The sequence below is a fragment of the Ursus maritimus genome, unplaced genomic scaffold, assembly GCF_017311325.1.
Source record: "Ursus maritimus isolate PB19 unplaced genomic scaffold, ASM1731132v1 scaffold_6, whole genome shotgun sequence".
Taxonomy (NCBI): domain Eukaryota; kingdom Metazoa; phylum Chordata; class Mammalia; order Carnivora; family Ursidae; genus Ursus; species Ursus maritimus.
The window spans coordinates 34114528-34121253 of NW_024426774.1; positions in this window are offsets into that span (position 1 = coordinate 34114528).

Here is a 6726-nt window from a genome sequence, read left to right on the forward strand (position 1 = left end):
GGGGGGGGGGACACCCCAGCAGCCCACCTTTGCAGAGTCCCTCTGGGTGTGCAAGGACTCCCTCTGGGTGTGCAAGGAGAAACCTCTGAGAGCGTGTGTGAGAACAGCCAGAAGTAGGACCACATGCAGAACAGGACCCTATTGGTGCAGAAAAATAATATATATTTTATGAGAAAATAACGAATATCTTGTTCCTGTATATGAAATTTAGAAGATTCAGAAGATGACCCCCCAAAATATTAATGATTATTGGGGAGAAGGAAACATTTCATCTTAGACATTTGGTATTTGTTTCAATTGTTTGCCATGAACGGGTATATATTTTTGCATGGAGTATTTTTATGAAAAAAATAATACTGGCTGAAGTTATCTCTGGGGACAGAAACTTGTTTTGGGGAACAGAAAGTAGTTAAAAGACACATTAGCATTGTCTAGAATATTCAAGTGTCTGCGCGCGTGAGTGCGTGTGTGTGTGTGTGTGTGTGTGTGTTTTCTCTTACAAAGAGACGTTCTTGAGCAACTTAAAAAAATCTTAAAAACCTAGTAAGTAAATAAAAAATAAGACTCCTTGCTGTAGCTTCTGAGCCCCCCTTCCCCCCATACCTCCTCCACTGCCCCCCTGCCTGGGAGGCTCAGGTCTCAGGAAGGCAGATCTGTCTGCAGCTGAAGGAAGGCCCGCAGAGGCCTCACTGGCTGGACTCAGGCAGGAGCCAGGCCCGGAGAAGCTCGTTCTATGGCTAGGGCGGCTCAGCTCTCGGGATCCCAGCTCCATGGGCCTCTAGCGGGGCTCAGAGGCCACAGCACTTACCAATCCTGCAGTTAGCTTCAGAGGAGCAGGGCTGGACCCAGGAGCCTGGCCCTCATCCTCAGAAATGGGTGGTGCTCTTGACATGGATCCCTGCCCCCTCCCCACGTGGGCAAAGCACCATTCCAGTCTCCAAAGCCCCCCAAGCCACTCTTGTTGCGTTCCCAAAGGGGCCCTGGTGGACCCTGAGCCCACCAGCTGGAGGGTCCACACCTTTGCCTGCTGTGAGGCTTGACCCAGCATGGGCGGGGGGAGGGGGTGTACTTGGGGGAGAAGGTCCCAGGCCCCTTCCCAGCACCAAGCTCCCTTCCCTTCCCCATCCTCTCTGCTCTTCAGAGGCTGGCAGGCAGCGTTGTTCAGCACCTGACAGTTCCCTCTGCTCCCCCAGCTCCTGCTTCCCTTACTGTCAATTTGGACAGCTGTCATGCTAGCTCTGAAACACACCCAGTTGCCCTCACTCAGTTCTGGAAAGATCCCTGGACAAGAGCCAGGAAACCCAGCTTGGAGTCCTCACTCTGCTTTCACCAGTCTGGTGACCTTGGCAGCCTTTGCCCTGGGGAGTGAGAGACCTACCACCTTCCTGCCCAGTTGGGCAAGAACATCAGGAGAGCTGAGGGCTGGAGGAGGCAGACGAAGCAGGGTCTTCATTTATTCAACATTTAGCATTTACCAAGCATCTGTAGCATACCAGTGTGCAGTGCTAGGGGAGACCCAGATAAAGGAGAAGGGGTCTCTAACATTGAGGAGCTCACAGTGGGGTGGCCAGCTGAAAAGTGGACAGAGAATTCTGTGGAAATTCTACAGTGAAGGCCTTTGAAGTAGCAAAATGGGGCCTTGGGTTCTGCCTGGGGGAGCGCAGAAGTTGGCAGAAGAGGGAGAATTTGATCTGGGCTTTGAGGGATGGCTAAGAGTCCACCAATTAGAAGAGACCAGAGGGGGCCTATAGGCAACAGGCTAAACAAAGAGGAAGCAAAACATATTTCACCTAGAGATGCATGATAAGGGTTGTGGTGGGAGATGAGGCTGAAAAGGCAGATGGGCACCAGACGGTGCTTGGCCTTTGTGTTAGACTATTTGTGGCAGCAAGTAAGAGAGTTGCCGAACTATAATGTGTAAATGCACATGATGTTTTATTATGTCACATCACAAATAGAGGCAGGGCATTGCCAGGGCTGGCTAATTGAGCAATGATGTAGATAAGGACCATTTTTTCCACCTTGGACTTGTTTCCTCATGGTCACAAGATGGCTGCCACAGCACTAGACAACATGTCCTCACACATCCAAAGACAGCAAATGGGCAGTTTCCCCAGAAGACTCAGCAGACTTCCCCCCAGGTCCCTTCACCTAGAATCAGGACTTATCTGAAAAGGGGGGCTGAAAAAGCAAGTGCCCGGCATTTTCTCTCTAATGGAAGCCTGAATGGGCCAGTAAGGAAGAAGGATGGAAATAGAGGACCTGGGAATGGCCCTTGTTAGACAACCAGCAGTGTCTTCTAGGCTGATGAGTAAGGGCGGCAGCATGAAGCAGTGTGGCCAGGGTAGTGGTGGTGTAGCCTGAGTGCTGGGAAGCTGATCCACGCACGCACACAAACACAGCAGTCCTCACGTTATCCCCTAGAGGGAGGAGGGAAGGGTAACTGGCACAGGGTCACCCAGAAGAGCAGCGATCCAAGTTGTTCAGTGATTCCCTGAAGGCTGGTGGTCTCCGTGGGGAGTCTGCAGATGGCAGGGGAAAGGGCAGTGGCCTCCGAGCCGATAGGCTCAGGACACAGGGTGGGGCAGGGGGTCCCACCCCAAACTCTTCCCCATCAGGGCCTGAAATCTCCCTGTGAGAGCTTCGCTCCTTTGGATCAAGCACCACCCTCCTCTATTTTACAATGCGGACACCCATAGCAAGGCAGAGACACTCAGGCCACAGGGGGAGGAGGTCGACAGAATCATCATTAGTCCAGAAAGGGCCAAGGGCCCAGGGCATCTTACTGGGGAGGAGGCTCTAAGAGAGAAGAAGGAGGCCGACCAAAACGATCTCTGCTGATGGCCCTGGGTGTTCCCAGTACTTCCTCTTAGAGGCTTCACCCGGCCACTGAGGAAGAAGCAGCTGACCCCTGTCCTGGCTGTGGCCCTGAGGCCCAGGCTGGGGGATGGGTCAGTCGGGGGAAGAGTGGGGGCCGGAGGCAGAGCCTTCCCTGAGTGTCTGTGGGAGGGGCCCCTGCTCCCTGATAGCACGGGCTCTGCCGTTCCACCCTCTTCCCTGGCGCCCTGGCACCCAGCTGAGGGCAGGCAGAGGGAAGGGAGGCAGGGCTACCGCAGGTGCTGTCTGGGAGGTCAGAGGGCCGTGGCTGGGCTGGGGGCTCTCCCGACCTCCGAGACCCCCTCCCTCACGAAGCAGAGCCATTCGGTCAGCTCCAGGCTCACCACAGGCAGATGTGAGAGAGAAAGAAGCTTCTCCCTTGTTCACACACTGTTACTCACAGCAGGAATGAATCCCACTGGACACAAACCTCTTGCTTTTTAAGTCCTGCCAGGTGGCCAAGTGGCTTCTGGGAATGAGCTCCTTCACCAGCCATGCCCTCCCCAACTGTCCCTGAGCCACCAGCCCCCTTCCTTTCCACTTGGTTCCCTGACACACTTCATGTCCCCCACTGTCCTGTGAGTCACCCGGTCCCCCCTCAGCGTCCCTCCCACACAAGCCGATCATCACCCCTGTCTCCCTAGCCCGCTCCTGTGCGTGTGAGTGCTTTCACGAGGCTGACTGGAGGCGGGGATGGGCAGGTGGGCAGGGCCCGCCTCTCACCTCCCAGCCAGTTCCCCGGGGCACTCTCTTCTGTCAGGTGGGGAGACTGATGGAGTTGGAGGGGCAGGGTTGGGGGAAGGCGATCCGTTCCCGAGAGCCTCACATAGCGTGAGCTCTCAGAGGCGTGACCCGCTGTGCTGCCCGGGCAGGCTCCTTACGCCCAGCTCAAGGTCCACCCCTCATCGGTGGGCGAGGGGCCCACACTCCCAGCACTAGAGGTGCATTCCTATCGGCCATGGCACCGCGTGTCCAAGAGCCCCCAGAGATGGAGCTCCAGTACGGGCTGCCAGGGTTGATCTGCGACTCTCAGCAGAGAGTTCATTCCTGGGCTACACAAGCAGCAGCCCCCAGCTGGGGACAAGGCCTGGGAAGGCCCCTGACGGGGACTGGCGGTGCTGGCCTTCAGTGCTGTCCACCCTCCATCCCGCTCTGGGGCCACTTTTCTGGACCTCAGCTCCCCTTTTACAGAATGGGGGGAGATGTTCTATGAGCTTCCTCTCGGCTACAACAATGGAACGGACACCTATTTCTGTTCGCAGCTGTGTGACTTTGGTCAGATGGCTTGCCCTTCCCAAGCCTCGGTTTGATGCTGTGTGAATGAAACATGAGAACCCCCGAAGATTAGATTTTCTGATGGAAGAATCGTAATTGCACTGACCCCCTAGCCCTTTTACACAAGGCGCTTTTGCACAAAATATCTCACTGTGTAGTGTGACTTTCACCCCCAGCTTACAGTTGGAGAAACAGAGGCCCAGCTAGAGGGGCACAGATTGGGAGATGGGCCTGGCCATTGGGTCCCCCGTCAGCAGACAAAGGCCAGGTCCCCAGGGAAAGGCCAGGGCACCGCACTAGGGAATGGTAACCCAGAAAGCCTGCCTTCTCGCCTTTCTCTCCTGGGTTGGGCATCTCTGGGAAGGCAGAGGAGAGGTGGCCCCTCCCCATGTGCGGGTTCGAGGGGGCAGGAAGATGCTGCTGACAGCTGTGCAGATAATCGTCACTTCTCCATCGCTGCTAATAGCATGTTTAGCTTGCCAACTTCTCTGTTTGCCTGGTGCCTCCCACGGCCCCAAGCTGGGAGTCTCTTAGCTTCTGCTTGGGGCAGGAGAGCTAGGACAGAGGGGGCCTACCTGTTGCCCGGCCCTGACCACAGCCAGCGGTCCACCTGGACCCTGCACTTGGTGGGGTGCCCCTCAATTCCTGCCTGAGCTTTGCTCACCCCAGGAAGCTCCCTCCGGGCTCTAGGGAAATGGAAAGCGCCTCCTGTTCTTGGAGACCCGGCTGCTCCATCCCTCGGAGCTCCAGTGTTCTATGCACCTCTCCCGCCCACGCAGGACCTGGCAAGGGAGGGCTCTGGGTCTGAATGGCTTTCTTGTGTTGGGAGTGGGCCTCACAGCGTGGGCAGCACTAGGACCACCCCACCTCTCCATCACACTTCCACTCCTCCTTCCTATCCTTTGACCTCCACCGGCCACCAGGGGACCCATCTTAGATACAGATCTGGCCATGCTAGGGTAGGACGGACCCCCAACCCCCGAGACACCGTCAATCCCGAGCTCCACCTGCCAGGTTAGTAGAAAAGCTAGCTCACACTCTGGGGGCTGCTTCTCCCCCCGGGCTTGTCCACAGACCCCAAACATTCATGGGCTTCCCAAAAGTGCCCCGGCAGATTTCCCTCCTAGGGGGAGCCGACCCTTTAGGATGACTGTACCCACTGCCCTTGGCCTGGGGCCTCATTGCCACATGGTGGCCCTGGCTTCCTCACTCCTGAGCCTAGCACCTGCCTGACGAAGGCTTCTCCCTCGGGAGTCCACGGCCCTCTGCTGGGCCACATTCTGGTGACCCACTTTCCCAGACAGGAAGGACCCCACGGTGGGCAGCAGAGGGCAACGGGGGCTGGGGAGCCGGGGGGAGTCCCTCTGTCCATCTCCGGTCTTAGGGAGGCGCTTACCTGATGATGTTATGATTCCTTATTTACTATGCCCCCCCCCCCCGGAATGCTCCGTCCAGGAAGGCAGGGGCTTGGTCCCATCCGTGGTGGTCTCTCTGGCGCCTGGAGCAGTAGTACATGGCCTAGACCCGGTACTCAGTCACCATTGGTCGACTGAATCAATGGGTACACATTTTTGTTCTCTTTCCCCTTAGCATTATTCACAGAGAATTTTCTGAGTTTGCCATTTTTCTTGGCTGCCTAGTAAACATGCTGCCTTATTGACACATCGTCCCTCCGCTCCGCCGCTCGCAGGCCAGTTTGGCTGACTGCAGTTTTGTCCTATTATAAATAATGTTGCTATAAACAGCTGTGTACATATAGCTATTTTCCCCCTTGCAATTATGTCTTTGGGAGGAATTCCAAACAGTGGGATTACTGGGTCAAGGAGCATGGCATATTTATGGCCCTGGTTATGGTGGGACTGGCTAATTCTCAGCCCCCAGGCTGGCCCCAAGGTTTGTCTCAGAGTGCTGGCCGCCAAAGCCCCTTCCTTCCCTTTGGTGCCTGAAGAGGTGCTCTCTCTGGCTCCTGATGGGCTGCGGGGCCAGGTACAGTGGCGAGGGAGCTGTGTGGGGTTTGTGGAGGGGTCAGAAGGAGGGAGCTGTGGGAACAGCAGAGGCGGGCGTGTCCCCCAGTTCCCAGAGCATGGGAAGGCCACTTCCTCTCCCAGTCCGCCTTCCTTCTCTGGGAGTTTCTCTTCCCTATCCTGGAGAACCCACCCCGGTCTCTGAGGGGAGCAGTACCCACCTGGGGGCTGCAAGAAGAAGGGGTAGACTCTGGTGCCTCAGAGATTTCTGGCTTTCCTCCTCAAGGCCCTTTGGTAGAGGGCCATGTCTGGAGGGAAGCAGGGGGTGTGGAAGTACATTTTGAGCGAAGGTCTGCATTGTTGTAGAAAAAGGGTCTGTGATCTGTAGTCTCCCCCAAAGTGCTCTGTCCATGTCCCTTTCCCTTTCCCTCGGCCCCACATTTCCTCACTCCCTGAGCCCCCTTAATCCATCATCAGTCCCCAGGCCCAGCGTCCCTGATGGTAGAGGGGGAAGGACCCACATCAGCCCCTTCTGGGCCCTGATCTTGAACCTGCCTCCTACTGGAGGGCAGGGCGGCCAGGGTGTGCCCCCTCCAGGCATAGCTGTCCA